Here is a 20,104-nt window from a genome sequence, read left to right as displayed (position 1 = left end):
GCTGTCCTTACTGAGTTCTTTCCTGCTGTCCCGTCTGTGTGCTTCGGCTCGACTGTCAAAGGGGAAAGAAGGTATACCTCTTTTTACGGAGGACAGACAGAAGGACCTGTTCGCCCAAAGCACGTTTAACCAAAGGGACAAGTGCAGGCGTTAGGATATGCTTGGGTTCCCAAGCTTCCTCCTGGCCGGCTTGGTATGGCAATCTTGGGACAGATCTATTTCCCAGGATTTCTCCAAATGCCAAGCCGACCTCCTCTAGACGAGGACCAACCACTTTTGCTGGATTGTCGCCATTCAAGTGACCAGAGCCTGTGAAGATGGAAGCCCTGTCAGTGGATATTTAAGGTAAGCCTATCATAATGTGCTAGTATGATTTTTGTCGCTTCTCTCCCTCAGTGTTCCATTATAGGGGGTGATGATGATGCTGATGGTTAATATTGATGATGATGCTGATGGTTAATATTGATGATGATATAGTGATATAGATTAATGATTATTGATATTGATAATGATGATTGATATTGATGATGATGATGATTGATATTGATGATGATGAATGATATTGATGATGATGATGATTGACATTGATGATGTTGATAATGATGATGATTGATGATGAGTGATATTGATAATGATAATGATGATGATGATAATTGTTATTAATGATGTTTATGATGATGATAATGATGATGATTGATATTGATGATAATGATAATCGATATTGATGATGATGATTGATATTGATGATGAAGATTAAGATGATGATTGATATTGATGATGATGACTGATATTGATGATGATTAATTATGATGATTGATGATGATTGATATTAATAACGATGAATGATTTTTATAATGATGTTTGATATTGTTATTGTTGATGATGATGATTATTGATGATGATGATGATGATTATTGATGATGATGATGAATGATATTGATGATGATGATGAATGATATTGATGATGATGATGAATGATATTGATGATGATGATGATGATGAATGATGATTATTGATATTGATAATGAGGTTGTAAGGGTTATACTTAGGCGTATGTTGGACTGGATATAGGGGAGGTGGAGGCCAGAAAACCAGGTGACGATGGAAGCCCTGTCAGTGGATGTTTAAAGGTAAGCCTAGCCTAATGTGCTAATATAAGTTTTGCTGCTTCTTTCCCTCAGTGTTCCATTATAGGATGTTGATCAGAAAGGTTGCTGCGGATATATGAGGGAACTCCCTGAGTATGGGTGGTTGGAATACCCTGCCATCTTGTAACCTGCAGTACTCTGTGCAATGGGTTAAAAAGAACCTGTTTAGACAGTCCTACAACTTACTTTTAAAGAGAAGGCTAGTTTTAGTTTTCTATGGGATTAGTAGAGAGGCCTGTTTATTATGAAATTCATAGTAAATGCCTATCAGAATGCTTCCCTGCTGTCCTTACTGAGTTCTTTCCTGCTGTCCCGTCTGTGTGCTTCGGCTCGACTGTCAAAGGGGAAAGAAGGCATACCTCTTTTTACGGAGGACAGACAGAAGGACCTGTTCGCCCAAAGCACGTTTAACCAAAGGGACAAGTGCAGGCGTTAGGATATGCTTGGGTTCCCAAGCTTCCTCCTGGCCGGCTTGGTATGGCAATCTTGGGACAGATCTATTTCCCAGGATTTCTCCAAATGCCAAGCCGACCTCCTCTAGACGAGGACCAACCACTTTTGCTGGATTGTCGCCATTCAAGTGACCAGAGCCTGTGAAGATGGAAGCCCTGTCAGTGGATATTTAAGGTAAGCCTATCATAATGTGCTAGTATGATTTTTGTCGCTTCTCTCCCTCAGTGTTCCATTATAGGGGGTGATGATGATGCTGATGGTTTATATTGATGATGATGCTGATGGTTAATATTGATGATGATATAGTGATATAGATTAATGATTATTGATATTGATAATGATGATTGATATTGATGATGATGATTGATATTGATGATGATGAATGATATTGATGATGATGATGATTGACATTGATGATGTTGATAATGATGATGATTGATGATGAGTGATATTGATAATGATAATGATGATGATGATATTTGTTATTAATGATGTTTATGATGATGATAATGATGATGATTGATATTGATGATAATGATAATCGATATTGATGATGATGATTGATATTGATGATGAAGATTAAGATGATGATTGATATTGATGATGATGACTGATATTGATGATGATTAATTATGATGATTGATGATGATTGATATTAATAACGATGAATGATTTTTATAATGATGTTTGATATTGTTATTGTTGATGATGATGATTATTGATGATGATGATGATGATTATTGATGATGATGATGAATGATATTGATGATGATGATGAATGATATTGATGATGATGATGAATGATATTGATGATGATGATGATGATGAATGATGATTATTGATATTGATAATGAGGTTGTAAGGGTTATACTTAGGCATATGTTGCACTGGATATAGGGGAGGTGGAGGCCAGAAAACCAGGTGACGATGGAAGCCCTGTCAGTGGATGTTTAAAGGTAAGCCTAGCCTAATGTGCTAATATAAGTTTTGCTGCTTCTTTCCCTCAGTGTTCCATTATAGGATGTTGATCAGAAAGGTTGCTGCGGATATATGAGGGAACTCCCTGAGTATGGGTGGTTGGAATACCCTGCCATCTTGTAACCTGCAGTACTCTGTGCAATGGGTTAAAAAGAACCTGTTTAGACAGTCCTACAACTTACTTTTAAAGAGAAGGCTAGTTTTAGTTTTCTATGGGATTAGTAGAGAGGCCTGTTTATTATGAAATTCATAGTAAATGCCTATCAGAATGCTTCCCTGCTGTCCTTACTGAGTTCTTTCCTGCTGTCCCGTCTGTGTGCTTCGGCTCGACTGTCAAAGGGGAAAGAAGGTATACCTCTTTTTACGGAGGACAGACAGAAGGACCTGTTCGCCCAAAGCACGTTTAACCAAAGGGACAAGTGCAGGCGTTAGGATATGCTTGGGTTCCCAAGCTTCCTCCTGGCCGGCTTGGTATGGCAATCTTGGGACAGATCTATTTCCCAGGATTTCTCCAAATGCCAAGCCGACCTCCTCTAGACGAGGACCAACCACTTTTGCTGGATTGTCGCCATTCAAGTGACCAGAGCCTGTGAAGATGGAAGCCCTGTCAGTGGATATTTAAGGTAAGCCTATCATAATGTGCTAGTATGATTTTTGTCGCTTCTCTCCCTCAGTGTTCCATTATAGGGGGTGATGATGATGATGATGCTGATGGTTTATATTGATGATGATGCTGATGGTTAATATTGATGATGATATAGTGATATAGATTAATGATTATTGATATTGATAATGATGATTGATATTGATGATGATGATTGATATTGATGATGATGAATGATATTGATGATGATGATGATTGACATTGATGATGTTGATAATGATGATGATTGATGATGAGTGATATTGATAATGATAATGATGATGATGATAATTGTTATTAATGATGTTTATGATGATGATAATGATGATGATTGATATTGATGATAATGATAATCGATATTGATTATGATGATTGATATTGATGATGAAGATTAAGATGATGATTGATATTGATGATGATGACTGATATTGATGATGATTAATTATGATGATTGATGATGATTGATATTAATAACGATGAATGATTTTTATAATGATGTTTGATATTGTTATTGTTGATGATGATGATTATTGATGATGATGATGATGATTATTGATGATGATGATGAATGATATTGATGATGATGATGAATGATATTGATGATGATGATGAATGATATTGATGATGATGATGATGATGAATGATGATTATTGATATTGATAATGAGGTTGTAAGGGTTATACTTAGGCGTATGTTGGACTGGATATAGGGGAGGTGGAGGCCAGAAAACCAGGTGACGATGGAAGCCCTGTCAGTGGATGTTTAAAGGTAAGCCTAGCCTAATGTGCTAATATAAGTTTTGCTGCTTCTTTCCCTCAGTGTTCCATTATAGGATGTTGATCAGAAAGGTTGCTGCGGATATATGAGGGAACTCCCTGAGTATGGGTGGTTGGAATACCCTGCCATCTTGTAACCTGCAGTACTCTGTGCAATGGGTTAAAAAGAACCTGTTTAGACAGTCCTACAACTTACTTTTAAAGAGAAGGCTAGTTTTAGTTTTCTATGGGATTAGTAGAGAGGCCTGTTTATTATGAAATTCATAGTAAATGCCTATCAGAATGCTTCCCTGCTGTCCTTACTGAGTTCTTTCCTGCTGTCCCGTCTGTGTGCTTCGGCTCGACTGTCAAAGGGGAAAGAAGGTATACCTCTTTTTACGGAGGACAGACAGAAGGACCTGTTCGCCCAAAGCACGTTTAACCAAAGGGACAAGTGCAGGCGTTAGGATATGCTTGGGTTCCCAAGCTTCCTCCTGGCCGGCTTGGTATGGCAATCTTGGGACAGATCTATTTCCCAGGATTTCTCCAAATGCCAAGCCGACCTCCTCTAGACGAGGACCAACCACTTTTGCTGGATTGTCGCCATTCAAGTGACCAGAGCCTGTGAAGATGGAAGCCCTGTCAGTGGATATTTAAGGTAAGCCTATCATAATGTGCTAGTATGATTTTTGTCGCTTCTCTCCCTCAGTGTTCCATTATAGGGGGTGATGATGATGATGATGCTGATGGTTTATATTGATGATGATGCTGATGGTTAATATTGATGATGATATAGTGATATAGATTAATGATTATTGATATTGATAATAATGATTGATATTGATGATGATGATTGATATTGATGATGATGAATGATATTGATGATGATGATGATTGACATTGATGATGTTGATAATGATGATGATTGATGATGAGTGATATTGATAATGATAATGATGATGATGATAATTGTTATTAATGATGTTTATGATGATGATAATGATGATGATTGATATTGATGATAATGATAATCGATATTGATGATGATGATTGATATTGATGATGAAGATTAAGATGATGATTGATATTGATGATGATGACTGATATTGATGATGATTAATTATGATGATTGATGATGATTGATATTAATAACGATGAATGATTTTTATAATGATGTTTGATATTGTTATTGTTGATGATGATGATTATTGATGATGATGATGATGATTATTGATGATGATGATGAATGATATTGATGATGATGATGAATGATATTGATGATGATGATGAATGATATTGATGATGATGATGATGATGAATGATGATTATTGATATTGATAATGAGGTTGTAAGGGTTATACTTAGGCGTATGTTGGACTGGATATAGGGGAGGTGGAGGCCAGAAAACCAGGTGACGATGGAAGCCCTGTCAGTGGATGTTTAAAGGTAAGCCTAGCCTAATGTGCTAATATAAGTTTTGCTGCTTCTTTCCCTCAGTGTTCCATTATAGGATGTTGATCAGAAAGGTTGCTGCGGATATATGAGGGAACTCCCTGAGTATGGGTGGTTGGAATACCCTGCCATCTTGTAACCTGCAGTACTCTGTGCAATGGGTTAAAAAGAACCTGTTTAGACAGTCCTACAACTTACTTTTAAAGAGAAGGCTAGTTTTAGTTTTCTATGGGATTAGTAGAGAGGCCTGTTTATTATGAAATTCATAGTAAATGCCTATCAGAATGCTTCCCTGCTGTCCTTACTGAGTTCTTTCCTGCTGTCCCGTCTGTGTGCTTCGGCTCGACTGTCAAAGGGGAAAGAAGGTATACCTCTTTTTACGGAGGACAGACAGAAGGACCTGTTCGCCCAAAGCACGTTTAACCAAAGGGACAAGTGCAGGCGTTAGGATATGCTTGGGTTCCCAAGCTTCCTCCTGGCCGGCTTGGTATGGCAATCTTGGGACAGATCTATTTCCCAGGATTTCTCCAAATGCCAAGCCGACCTCCTCTAGACGAGGACCAACCACTTTTGCTGGATTGTCGACATTCAAGTGACCAGAGCCTGTGAAGATGGAAGCCCTGTCAGTGGATATTTAAGGTAAGCCTATCATAATGTGCTAGTATGATTTTTGTCGCTTCTCTCCCTCAGTGTTCCATTATAGGGGGTGATGATGATGCTGATGGTTAATATTGATGATGATGCTGATGGTTAATATTGATGATGATATAGTGATATAGATTAATGATTATTGATATTGATAATGATGATTGATATTGATGATGATGATGATTGATATTGATGATGATGAATGATATTGATGATGATGATGATTGACATTGATGATGTTGATAATGATGATGATTGATGATGAGTGATATTGATAATGATAATGATGATGATGATAATTGTTATTAATGATGTTTATGATGATGATAATGATGATGATTGATATTGATGATAATGATAATCGATATTGATGATGATGATTGATATTGATGATGAAGATTAAGATGATGATTGATATTGATGATGATGACTGATATTGATGATGATTAATTATGATGATTGATGATGATTGATATTAATAACGATGAATGATTTTTATAATGATGTTTGATATTGTTATTGTTGATGATGATGATTATTGATGATGAGGTTGATGATTATTGATGATGATGATGAATGATATTGATGATGATGATGAATGATATTGATGATGATGATGAATGATATTGATGATGATGATGATGAATGATGATTATTGATATTGATAATGAGGTTGTAAGGGTTATACTTAGGCGTATGTTGGACTGGATATAGGGGAGGTGGAGGCCAGAAAACCAGGTGACGATGGAAGCCCTGTCAGTGGATGTTTAAAGGTAAGCCTAGCCTAATGTGCTAATATAAGTTTTGCTGCTTCTTTCCCTCAGTGTTCCATTATAGGATGTTGATCAGAAAGGTTGCTGCGGATATATGAGGGAACTCCCTGAGTATGGGTGGTTGGAATACCCTGCCATCTTGTAACCTGCAGTACTCTGTGCAATGGGTTAAAAAGAACCTGTTTAGACAGTCCTACAACTTACTTTTAAAGAGAAGGCTAGTTTTAGTTTTCTATGGGATTAGTAGAGAGGCCTGTTTATTATGAAATTCATAGTAAATGCCTATCAGAATGCTTCCCTGCTGTCCTTACTGAGTTCTTTCCTGCTGTCCCGTCTGTGTGCTTCGGCTCGACTGTCAAAGGGGAAAGAAGGTATACCTCTTTTTACGGAGGACAGACAGAAGGACCTGTTCGCCCAAAGCACGTTTAACCAAAGGGACAAGTGCAGGCGTTAGGATATGCTTGGGTTCCCAAGCTTCCTCCTGGCCGGCTTGGTATGGCAATCTTGGGACAGATCTATTTCCCAGGATTTCTCCAAATGCCAAGCCGACCTCCTCTAGACGAGGACCAACCACTTTTGCTGGATTGTCGCCATTCAAGTGACCAGAGCCTGTGAAGATGGAAGCCCTGTCAGTGGATATTTAAGGTAAGCCTATCATAATGTGCTAGTATGATTTTTGTCGCTTCTCTCCCTCAGTGTTCCATTATAGGGGGTGATGATGATGCTGATGGTTTATATTGATGATGATGCTGATGGTTAATATTGATGATGATATAGTGATATAGATTAATGATTATTGATATTGATAATGATGATTGATATTGATGATGATGATTGATATTGATGATGATGAATGATATTGATGATGATGATGATTGACATTGATGATGTTGATAATGATGATGATTGATGATGAGTGATATTGATAATGATAATGATGATGATGATATTTGTTATTAATGATGTTTATGATGATGATAATGATGATGATTGATATTGATGATAATGATAATCGATATTGATGATGATGATTGATATTGATGATGAAGATTAAGATGATGATTGATATTGATGATGATGACTGATATTGATGATGATTAATTATGATGATTGATGATGATTGATATTAATAACGATGAATGATTTTTATAATGATGTTTGATATTGTTATTGTTGATGATGATGATTATTGATGATGATGATGATGATTATTGATGATGATGATGAATGATATTGATGATGATGATGAATGATATTGATGATGATGATGAATGATATTGATGATGATGATGATGATGATGATGAATGATGATTATTGATATTGATAATGAGGTTGTAAGGGTTATACTTAGGCATATGTTGGACTGGATATAGGGGAGGTGGAGGCCAGAAAACCAGGTGACGATGGAAGCCCTGTCAGTGGATGTTTAAAGGTAAGCCTAGCCTAATGTGCTAATATAAGTTTTGCTGCTTCTTTCCCTCAGTGTTCCATTATAGGATGTTGATCAGAAAGGTTGCTGCGGATATATGAGGGAACTCCCTGAGTATGGGTGGTTGGAATACCCTGCCATCTTGTAACCTGCAGTACTCTGTGCAATGGGTTAAAAAGAACCTGTTTAGACAGTCCTACAACTTACTTTTAAAGAGAAGGCTAGTTTTAGTTTTCTATGGGATTAGTAGAGAGGCCTGTTTATTATGAAATTCATAGTAAATGCCTATCAGAATGCTTCCCTGCTGTCCTTACTGAGTTCTTTCCTGCTGTCCCGTCTGTGTGCTTCGGCTCGACTGTCAAAGGGGAAAGAAGGTATACCTCTTTTTACGGAGGACAGACAGAAGGACCTGTTCGCCCAAAGCACGTTTAACCAAAGGGACAAGTGCAGGCGTTAGGATATGCTTGGGTTCCCAAGCTTCCTCCTGGCCGGCTTGGTATGGCAATCTTGGGACAGATCTATTTCCCAGGATTTCTCCAAATGCCAAGCCGACCTCCTCTAGACGAGGACCAACCACTTTTGCTGGATTGTCGCCATTCAAGTGACCAGAGCCTGTGAAGATGGAAGCCCTGTCAGTGGATATTTAAGGTAAGCCTATCATAATGTGCTAGTATGATTTTTGTCGCTTCTCTCCCTCAGTGTTCCATTATAGGGGGTGATGATGATGATGATGCTGATGGTTTATATTGATGATGATGCTGATGGTTAATATTGATGATGATATAGTGATATAGATTAATGATTATTGATATTGATAATGATGATTGATATTGATGATGATGATTGATATTGATGATGATGAATGATATTGATGATGATGATGATTGACATTGATGATGTTGATAATGATGATGATTGATGATGAGTGATATTGATAATGATAATGATGATGATGATAATTGTTATTAATGATGTTTATGATGATGATAATGATGATGATTGATATTGATGATAATGATAATCGATATTGATGATGATGATTGATATTGATGATGAAGATTAAGATGATGATTGATATTGATGATGATGACTGATATTGATGATGATTAATTATGATGATTGATGATGATTGATATTAATAACGATGAATGATTTTTATAATGATGTTTGATATTGTTATTGTTGATGATGATGATTATTGATGATGATGATGATGATTATTGATGATGATGATGAATGATATTGATGATGATGATGAATGATATTGATGATGATGATGAATGATATTGATGATGATGATGATGATGAATGATGATTATTGATATTGATAATGAGGTTGTAAGGGTTATACTTAGGCGTATGTTGGACTGGATATAGGGGAGGTGGAGGCCAGAAAACCAGGTGACGATGGAAGCCCTGTCAGTGGATGTTTAAAGGTAAGCCTAGCCTAATGTGCTAATATAAGTTTTGCTGCTTCTTTCCCTCAGTGTTCCATTATAGGATGTTGATCAGAAAGGTTGCTGCGGATATATGAGGGAACTCCCTGAGTATGGGTGGTTGGAATACCCTGCCATCTTGTAACCTGCAGTACTCTGTGCAATGGGTTAAAAAGAACCTGTTTAGACAGTCCTACAACTTACTTTTAAAGAGAAGGCTAGTTTTAGTTTTCTATGGGATTAGTAGAGAGGCCTGTTTATTATGAAATTCATAGTAAATGCCTATCAGAATGCTTCCCTGCTGTCCTTACTGAGTTCTTTCCTGCTGTCCCGTCTGTGTGCTTCGGCTCGACTGTCAAAGGGGAAAGAAGGTATACCTCTTTTTACGGAGGACAGACAGAAGGACCTGTTCGCCCAAAGCACGTTTAACCAAAGGGACAAGTGCAGGCGTTAGGATATGCTTGGGTTCCCAAGCTTCCTCCTGGCCGGCTTGGTATGGCAATCTTGGGACAGATCTATTTCCCAGGATTTCTCCAAATGCCAAGCCGACCTCCTCTAGACGAGGACCAACCACTTTTGCTGGATTGTCGCCATTCAAGTGACCAGAGCCTGTGAAGATGGAAGCCCTGTCAGTGGATATTTAAGGTAAGCCTATCATAATGTGCTAGTATGATTTTTGTCGCTTCTCTCCCTCAGTGTTCCATTATAGGGGGTGATGATGATGATGATGCTGATGGTTTATATTGATGATGATGCTGATGGTTAATATTGATGATGATATAGTGATATAGATTAATGATTATTGATATTGATAATGATGATTGATATTGATGATGATGATTGATATTGATGATGATGAATGATATTGATGATGATGATGATTGACATTGATGATGTTGATAATGATGATGATTGATGATGAGTGATATTGATAATGATAATGATGATGATGATAATTGTTATTAATGATGTTTATGATGATGATAATGATGATGATTGATATTGATGATAATGATAATCGATATTGATGATGATGATTGATATTGATGATGAAGATTAAGATGATGATTGATATTGATGATGATGACTGATATTGATGATGATTAATTATGATGATTGATGATGATTGATATTAATAACGATGAATGATTTTTATAATGATGTTTGATATTGTTATTGTTGATGATGATGATTATTGATGATGATGATGATGATTATTGATGATGATGATGAATGATATTGATGATGATGATGAATGATATTGATGATGATGATGAATGATATTGATGATGATGATGATGAATGATGATTATTGATATTGATAATGAGGTTGTAAGGGTTATACTTAGGCGTATGTTGGACTGGATATAGGGGAGGTGGAGGCCAGAAAACCAGGTGACGATGGAAGCTCTGTCAGTGGATGTTTAAAGGTAAGCCTAGCCTAATGTGCTAATATAAGTTTTGCTGCTTCTTTCCCTCAGTGTTCCATTATAGGATGTTGATCAGAAAGGTTGCTGCGGATATATGAGGGAACTCCCTGAGTATGGGTGGTTGGAATACCCTGCCATCTTGTAACCTGCAGTACTCTGTGCAATGGGTTAAAAAGAACCTGTTTAGACAGTCCTACAACTTACTTTTAAAGAGAAGGCTAGTTTTAGTTGTCTATGGGATTAGTAGAGAGGCCTGTTTATTATGAAATTCATAGTAAATGCCTATCAGAATGCTTCCCTGCTGTCCTTACTGAGTTCTTTCCTGCTGTCCCGTCTGTGTGCTTCGGCTCGACTGTCAAAGGGGAAAGAAGGTATACCTCTTTTTACGGAGGACAGACAGAAGGACCTGTTCGCCCAAAGCACGTTTAAACAAAGGGACAAGTGCAGGCGTTAGGATATGCTTGGGTTCCCAAGCTTCCTCCTGGCCGGCTTGGTATGGCAATCTTGGGACAGATCTATTTCCCAGGATTTCTCCAAATGCCAAGCCGACCTCCTCTAGACGAGGACCAACCACTTTTGCTGGATTGTCGCCATTCAAGTGACCAGAGCCTGTGAAGATGGAAGCCCTGTCAGTGGATATTTAAGGTAAGCCTATCATAATGTGCTAGTATGATTTTTGTCGCTTCTCTCCCTCAGTGTTCCATTATAGGGGGTGATGATGATGCTGATGGTTTATATTGATGATGATGCTGATGGTTAATATTAATGATGATATAGTGATATAGATTAATGATTATTGATATTGATAATGATGATTGATATTGATGATGATGATTGATATTGATGATGATGAATGATATTGATGATGATGATGATTGACATTGATGATGTTGATAATGATGATGATTGATGATGAGTGATATTGATAATGATAATGATGATGATGATAATTGTTATTAATGATGTTTATGATGATGATAATGATGATGATTGATATTGATGATAATGATAATCGATATTGATGATGATGATTGATATTGATGATGAAGATTAAGATGATGATTGATATTGATGATGATGACTGATATTGATGATGATTAATTATGATGATTGATGATGATTGATATTAATAACGATGAATGATTTTTATAATGATGTTTGATATTGTTATTGTTGATGATGATGATTATTGATGATGATGATGATGATTATTGATGATGATGATGAATGATATTGATGATGATGATGAATGATATTGATGATGATGATGAATGATATTGATGATGATGATGATGAATGATGATTATTGATATTGATAATGAGGTTGTAAGGGTTATACTTAGGCGTATGTTGGACTGGATATAGGGGAGGTGGAGGCCAGAAAACCAGGTGACGATGGAAGCCCTGTCAGTGGATGTTTAAAGGTAAGCCTAGCCTAATGTGCTAATATAAGTTTTGCTGCTTCTTTCCCTCAGTGTTCCATTATAGGATGTTGATCAGAAAGGTTGCTGCGGATATATGAGGGAACTCCCTGAGTATGGGTGGTTGGAATACCCTGCCATCTTGTAACCTGCAGTACTCTGTGCAATGGGTTAAAAAGAACCTGTTTAGACAGTCCTACAACTTACTTTTAAAGAGAAGGCTAGTTTTAGTTTTCTATGGGATTAGTAGAGAGGCCTGTTTATTATGAAATTCATAGTAAATGCCTATCAGAATGCTTCCCTGCTGTCCTTACTGAGTTCTTTCCTGCTGTCCCGTCTGTGTGCTTCGGCTCGACTGTCAAAGGGGAAAGAAGGTATACCTCTTTTTACGGAGGACAGACAGAAGGACCTGTTCGCCCAAAGCACGTTTAACCAAAGGGACAAGTGCAGGCGTTAGGATATGCTTGGGTTCCCAAGCTTCCTCCTGGCCGGCTTGGTATGGCAATCTTGGGACAGATCTATTTTCCAGGATTTCTCCAAATGCCAAGCCGACCTCCTCTAGACGAGGACCAACCACTTTTGCTGGATTGTCGCCATTCAAGTGACCAGAGCCTGTGAAGATGGAAGCCCTGTCAGTGGATATTTAAGGTAAGCCTATCATAATGTGCTAGTATGATTTTTGTCGCTTCTCTCCCTCAGTGTTCCATTATAGGGGGTGATGATGATGCTGATGGTTAATATTGATGATGATGCTGATGGTTAATATTGATGATGATATAGTGATATAGATTAATGATTATTGATATTGATAATGATGATTGATATTGATGATGATGATTGATATTGATGATGATGAATGATATTGATGATGATGATGATTGACATTGATGATGTTGATAATGATGATGATTGATGATGAGTGATATTGATAATGATAATGATGATGATGATAATTGTTATTAATGATGTTTATGATGATGATAATGATGATGATTGATATTGATGATAATGATAATCGATATTGATGATGATGATTGATATTGATGATGAGGATTAAGATGATGATTGATATTGATGATGATGACTGATATTGATGATGATTAATTATGATGATTGATGATGATTGATATTAATAACGATGAATGATTTTTATAATGATGTTTGATATTGTTATTGTTGATGATGATGATTATTGATGATGATGATGATGATTATTGATGATGATGATGAATGATATTGATGATGATGATGAATGATATTGATGATGATGATGAATGATATTGATGATGATGATGATGAATGATGATTATTGATATTGATAATGAGGTTGTAAGGGTTATACTTAGGCGTATGTTGGACTGGATATAGGGGAGGTGGAGGCCAGAAAACCAGGTGACGATGGAAGCCCTGTCAGTGGATGTTTAAAGGTAAGCCTAGCCTAATGTGCTAATATAAGTTTTGCTGCTTCTTTCCCTCAGTGTTCCATTATAGGATGTTGATCAGAAAGGTTGCTGCGGATATATGAGGGAACTCCCTGAGTATGGGTGGTTGGAATACCCTGCCATCTTGTAACCTGCAGTACTCTGTGCAATGGGTTAAAAAGAACCTGTTTAGACAGTCCTACAACTTACTTTTAAAGAGAAGGCTGGTTTTAGTTTTCTATGGGATTAGTAGAGAGGCCTGTTTATTATGAAATTCATAGTAAATGCCTATCAGAATGCTTCCCTGCTGTCCTTACTGAGTTCTTTCCTGCTGTCCCGTCTGTGTGCTTCGGCTCGACTGTCAAAGGGGAAAGAAGGTATACCTCTTTTTACGGAGGACAGACAGAAGGACCTGTTCGCCCAAAGCACGTTTAACCAAAGGGACAAGTGCAGGCGTTAGGATATGCTTGGGTTCCCAAGCTTCCTCCTGGCCGGCTTGGTATGGCAATCTTGGGACAGATCTATTTCCCAGGATTTCTCCAAATGCCAAGCCGACCTCCTCTAGACGAGGACCAACCACTTTTGCTGGATTGTCGCCATTCAAGTGACCAGAGCCTGTGAAGATGGAAGCCCTGTCAGTGGATATTTAAGGTAAGCCTATCATAATGTGCTAGTATGATTTTTGTCGCTTCTCTCCCTCAGTGTTCCATTATAGGGGGTGATGATGATGCTGATGGTTTATATTGATGATGATGCTGATGGTTAATATTGATGATGATATAGTGATATAGATTAATGATTATTGATATTGATAATGATGATTGATATTGATGATGATGAATGATATTGATGATGATGATGATTGACATTGATGATGTTGATAATGATGATGATTGATGATGAGTGATATTGATAATGATAATGATGATGATGATAATTGTTATTAATGATGTTTATGATGATGATAATGATGATGATTGATATTGATGATAATGATAATCGATATTGATGATGATGATTGATATTGATGATGAAGATTAAGATGATGATTGATATTGATGATGATGACTGATATTGATGATGATTAATTATGATGATTGATGATGATTGATATTAATAACGATGAATGATTTTTATAATGATGTTTGATATTGTTATTGTTGATGATGATGATTATTGATGATGATGATGATGATTATTGATGATGATGATGAATGATATTGATGATGATGATGAATGATATTGATGATGATGATGAATGATATTGATGATGATGATGATGAATGATGATTATTGATATTGATAATGAGGTTGTAAGGGTTATACTTAGGCGTATGTTGGACTGGATATAGGGGAGGTGGAGGCCAGAAAACCAGGTGACGATGGAAGCCCTGTCAGTGGATGTTTAAAGGTAAGCCTAGCCTAATGTGCTAATATAAGTTTTGCTGCTTCTTTCCCTCAGTGTTCCATTATAGGATGTTGATCAGAAAGGTTGCTGCGGATATATGAGGGAACTCCCTGAGTATGGGTGGTTGGAATACCCTGCCATCTTGTAACCTGCAGTACTCTGTGCAATGGGTTAAAAAGAACCTGTTTAGACAGTCCTACAACTTACTTTTAAAGAGAAGGCTAGTTTTAGTTTTCTATGGGATTAGTAGAGAGGCCTGTTTATTATGAAATTCATAGTAAATGCCTATCAGAATGCTTCCCTGCTGTCCTTACTGAGTTCTTTCCTGCTGTCCCGTCTGTGTGCTTCGGCTCGACTGTCAAAGGGGAAAGAAGGCATACCTCTTTTTACGGAGGACAGACAGAAGGACCTGTTCGCCCAAAGCACGTTTAACCAAAGGGACAAGTGCAGGCGTTAGGATATGCTTGGGTTCCCAAGCTTCCTCCTGGCCGGCTTGGTATGGCAATCTTGGGACAGATCTATTTCCCAGGATTTCTCCAAATGCCAAGCCGACCTCCTCTAGACGAGGACCAACCACTTTTGCTGGATTGTCGCCATTCAAGTGACCAGAGCCTGTGAAGATGGAAGCCCTGTCAGTGGATATTTAAGGTAAGCCTATCATAATGTGCTAGTATGATTTTTGTCGCTTCTCTCCCTCAGTGTTCCATTATAGGGGGTGATGATGATGATGATGCTGATGGTTTATATTGATGATGATGCTGATGGTTAATATTGATGATGATATAGTGATATAGATTAATGATTATTGATATTGATAATGATGATTGATATTGATGATGATGATTGATATTGATGATGATGAATGATATTGATGATGATGATGATTGACATTGATGATGTTGATAATGATGATGATTGATGATGAGTGATATTGATAATGATAATGATGATGATGATAATTGTTATTAATGATGTTTATGATGATGATAATGATGATGATTGATATTGATGATAATGATAATCGATATTGATGATGATGATTGATATTGATGATGAAGATTAAGATGATGATTGATATTGATGATGATGACTGATATTGATGATGATTAATTATGATGATTGATGATGATTGATATTAATAACGATGAATGATTTTTATAATGATGTTTGATATTGTTATTGTTGATGATGATGATTATTGATGATGATGATGATGATTATTGATGATGATGATGAATGATATTGATGATGATGATGAATGATATTGATGATGATGATGAATGATATTGATGATGATGATGATGAATGATGATTATTGATATTGATAATGAGGTTGTAAGGGTTATACTTAGGCGTATGTTGGACTGGATATAGGGGAGGTGGAGGCCAGAAAACCAGGTGACGATGGAAGCCCTGTCAGTGGATGTTTAAAGGTAAGCCTAGCCTAATGTGCTAATATAAGTTTTGCTGCTTCTTTCCCTCAGTGTTCCATTATAGGATGTTGATCAGAAAGGTTGCTGCGGATATATGAGGGAACTCCCTGAGTATGGGTGGTTGGAATACCCTGCCATCTTGTAACCTGCAGTACTCTGTGCAATGGGTTAAAAAGAACCTGTTTAGACAGTCCTACAACTTACTTTTAAAGAGAAGGCTAGTTTTAGTTGTCTATGGGATTAGTAGAGAGGCCTGTTTATTATGAAATTCATAGTAAATGCCTATCAGAATGCTTCCCTGCTGTCCTTACTGAGTTCTTTCCTGCTGTCCCGTCTGTGTGCTTCGGCTCGACTGTCAAAGGGGAAAGAAGGTATACCTCTTTTTACGGAGGACAGACAGAAGGACCTGTTCGCCCAAAGCACGTTTAAACAAAGGGACAAGTGCAGGCGTTAGGATATGCTTGGGTTCCCAAGCTTCCTCCTGGCCGGCTTGGTATGGCAATCTTGGGACAGATCTATTTCCCAGGATTTCTCCAAATGCCAAGCCGACCTCCTCTAGACGAGGACCAACCACTTTTGCTGGATTGTCGCCATTCAAGTGACCAGAGCCTGTGAAGATGGAAGCCCTGTCAGTGGATATTTAAGGTAAGCCTATCATAATGTGCTAGTATGATTTTTGTCGCTTCTCTCCCTCAGTGTTCCATTATAGGGGGTGATGATGATGCTGATGGTTTATATTGATGATGATGCTGATGGTTAATATTAATGATGATATAGTGATATAGATTAATGATTATTGATATTGATAATGATGATTGATATTGATGATGATGATTGATATTGATGATGATGAATGATATTGATGATGATGATGATTGACATTGATGATGTTGATAATGATGATGATTGATGATGAGTGATATTGATAATGATAATGATGATGATGATGATAATTGTTATTAATGATGTTTATGATGATGATAATGATGATGATTGATATTGATGATAATGATAATCGATATTGATGATGATGATTGATATTGATGATGAAGATTAAGATGATGATTGATATTGATGATGATGACTGATATTGATGATGATTAATTATGATGATTGATGATGATTGATATTAATAATGATGAATGATTTTTATAATGATGTTTGATATTGTTATTGTTGATGATGATGATTATTGATGATGATGATGATGATTATTGATGATGATGATGAATGATATTGATGATGATGATGAATGATATTGATGATGATGATGAATGATATTGATGATGATGATGATGAATGATGATTATTGATATTGATAATGAGGTTGTAAGGGTTATACTTAGGCGTATGTTGGACTGGATATAGGGGAGGTGGAGGCCAGAAAACCAGGTGACGATGGAAGCCCTGTCAGTGGATGTTTAAAGGTAAGCCTAGCCTAATGTGCTAATATAAGTTTTGCTGCTTCTTTCCCTCAGTGTTCCATTATAGGATGTTGATCAGAAAGGTTGCTGCGGATATATGAGGGAACTCCCTGAGTATGGGTGGTTGGAATACCCTGCCATCTTGTAACCTGCAGTACTCTGTGCAATGGGTTAAAAAGAACCTGTTTAGACAGTCCTACAACTTACTTTTAAAGAGAAGGCTAGTTTTAGTTTTCTATGGGATTAGTAGAGAGGCCTGTTTATTATGAAATTCATAGTAAATGCCTATCAGAATGCTTCCCTGCTGTCCTTACTGAGTTCTTTCCTGCTGTCCCGTCTGTGTGCTTCGGCTCGACTGTCAAAGGGGAAAGAAGGTATACCTCTTTTTACGGAGGACAGACAGAAGGACCTGTTCGCCCAAAGCACGTTTAAACAAAGGGACAAGTGCAGGCGTTAGGATATGCTTGGGTTCCCAAGCTTCCTCCTGGCCGGCTTGGTATGGCAATCTTGGGACAGATCTATTTTCCAGGATTTCTCCAAATGCCAAGCCGACCTCCTCTAGACGAGGACCAACCACTTTTGCTGGATTGTCGCCATTCAAGTGACCAGAGCCTGTGAAGATGGAAGCCCTGTCAGTGGATATTTAAGGTAAGCCTATCATAATGTGCTAGTATGATTTTTGTCGCTTCTCTCCCTCAGTGTTCCATTATAGGGGGTGATGATGATGCTGATGGTTAATATTGATGATGATGCTGATGGTTAATATTGATGATGATATAGTGATATAGATTAATGATTATTGATATTGATAATGATGATTGATATTGATGATGATGATTGATATTGATGATGATGAATGATATTGATGATGATGATGATTGACATTGATGATGTTGATAATGATGATGATTGATGATGAGTGATATTGATAATGATAATGATGATGATGATAATTGTTATTAATGATGTTTATGATGATGATAATGATGATGATTGATATTGATGATAATGATAATCGATATTGATGATGATGATTGATATTGATGATGAGGATTAAGATGATGATTGATATTGATGATGATGACTGATATTGATGATGATTAATTATGATGATTGATGATGATTGATATTAATAACGATGAATGATTTTTATAATGATGTTTGATATTGTTATTGTTGATGATGATGATTATTGATGATGATGATGATGATTATTGATGATGATGATGAATGATATTGATGATGATGATGAATGATATTGATGATGATGATGAATGATATTGATGATGATGATGATGAATGATGATTATTGATATTGATAATGAGGTTGTAAGGGTTATACTTAGGCGTATGTTGGACTGGATATAGGGGAGGTGGAGGCCAGAAAACCAGGTGACGATGGAAGCCCTGTCAGTGGATGTTTAAAGGTAAGCCTAGCCTAATGTGCTAATATAAGTTTTGCTGCTTCTTTCCCTCAGTGTTCCATTATAGGATGTTGATCAGAAAGGTTGCTGCGGATATATGAGGGAACTCCCTGAGTATGGGTGGTTGGAATACCCTGCCATCTTGTAACCTGCAGTACTCTGTGCAATGGGTTAAAAAGAACCTGTTTAGACAGTCCTACAACTTACTTTTAAAGAGAAGGCTGGTTTTAGTTTTCTATGGGATTAGTAGAGAGGCCTGTTTATTATGAAATTCATAGTAAATGCCTATCAGAATGCTTCCCTGCTGTCCTTACTGAGTTCTTTCCTGCTGTCCCGTCTGTGTGCTTCGGCTCGACTGTCAAAGGGGAAAGAAGGTATACCTCTTTTTACGGAGGACAGACAGAAGGACCTGTTCGCCCAAAGCACG

This window comes from Pelophylax lessonae (genome assembly GCF_965119305.1).
Source record: "Pelophylax lessonae genome assembly, chromosome: 3".
Lineage (NCBI taxonomy): Eukaryota > Metazoa > Chordata > Amphibia > Anura > Ranidae > Pelophylax > Pelophylax lessonae.
This window is presented reverse-complemented; position numbering follows the sequence as displayed.